Source organism: Pyxicephalus adspersus, chromosome 1 (genome assembly GCF_032062135.1).
Source record: "Pyxicephalus adspersus chromosome 1, UCB_Pads_2.0, whole genome shotgun sequence".
Classification (NCBI taxonomy): domain Eukaryota; kingdom Metazoa; phylum Chordata; class Amphibia; order Anura; family Pyxicephalidae; genus Pyxicephalus; species Pyxicephalus adspersus.
In genome coordinates this window covers 170338686-170340021 of record NC_092858.1, presented here as the reverse complement: position 1 = coordinate 170340021, position 1336 = coordinate 170338686, and the positions used below count along the sequence as shown (strand labels likewise).

Sequence of the window (1336 nt, the reverse complement as noted above, 5' to 3'; positions counted from 1 at the left end):
GATCGTGGGACATGTTTGCCTTTGTAATTTTTCTGTTAATAAATGTGAAAGTACATTTGGGAAAGCCCCTGAAAACATAGGTAGGCAGTGAATCATTTAGTGAATTCGGTATTAACAAGGCAATGGGGTGGGAACCTCTCATTTCAGTGGTGGGAACCAAAACAGGAGTGGAATAACCTATTATCCAAATGTTCAACAAAACTTTTTTTTCCCCGAGAACATGTATTTGAATAAAACAACACATTTATTTTTTTTTAGACATTGTGACCAAGAAAAACAATTCTTTTGGTCAGTTGACAGTAACATGACTAATCATTATATCTTTGTGAGTGCCCCCTTCCCCTTATTGTTCAGTTCTCTATTTCATGGTTGCATTGACTCACCAGATTGTCAGTTCAATGTACTTAAAAATTTGGAGGCCCTCCAGTGCTTAGTATTATTTACCTAAATTTAATTCAAATTATTCAAATAATTATTTAATTAATTTTACAAAGTGCAACCAATAAACCGTCCTTCAAAGGGGCTTACAATGTCCCTCCATAGTCATATGTCATTACCAGTCTATGGTCAATTTTGAGGAGAAGCCAATTAACCTAACTGCATGTTTGTGGGATGAAACCAGAGTGCCTGGCGCAAACATGTGGCAAACATATAAAATCCTTGCAGATAGAGTCCTGGCTGAGCTTGAAACCTCTGACCTGGTGCTACAAAGGCAAGAATGCTATCCACTGAGCCAACTGGACTGAAGTTGCCTGCTCTAAACTGTGTCCTTTGTGTTGACATGACTTTTCTGTGCTGATGTTTCTGCATTAATATTATTATTATTAACCAGGATTTATATAGCACCAACATATTTCTCAGCGCTGTACATTAAATAGGGGTTGCAAATGACAGACAAATACCGATAGTGACACAGGAGGGGGAGAGGTTCCTGCCCTGAAGAACTTACAATTTAGTAGGTGGGGGAATTTCACACACTATAGGATGGGAGATATGTAGTGGTGGGAAGTAGTGACAGTTTTAAAAGACAGAAGAAGACGGGTAGGCAATTTTGAAAACATGGGTTTTGAGCGCTGTTTTAAAGGAGCAGAAAGTAGGAGCAAGCTGACAAGGATGGGGAAGACCATTCCAGAGAGTCGGGGCAACTCTAGAAAAGTCTTGTATCCGTGCATGTGATGAGGTTATGAGTGAGGAAGTCATTAGTAGGCCATTGGAGGAGCAGTATGAGCGGCAGGGGGAGTATTTTTTTTACCAAGTCAGAAATGTAAGTGGGACAATAACTGTGGAGGGATTTGAAGGCAAAGCACAGGAGCTTGAATTTGATTCTAAGGTGAAA

At 39.7% G+C, this 1336-nt stretch overlaps 1 protein-coding gene across 1 annotated transcript in view; it reads left to right on the top strand.

Moving 5' to 3' along the window:
- Positions 1–1336, top strand: part of LOC140321619 (nectin-1-like) — a gene marked incomplete in the record, with an annotated part of 37147 nt that overhangs the window by 14171 nt on the left and 21640 nt on the right.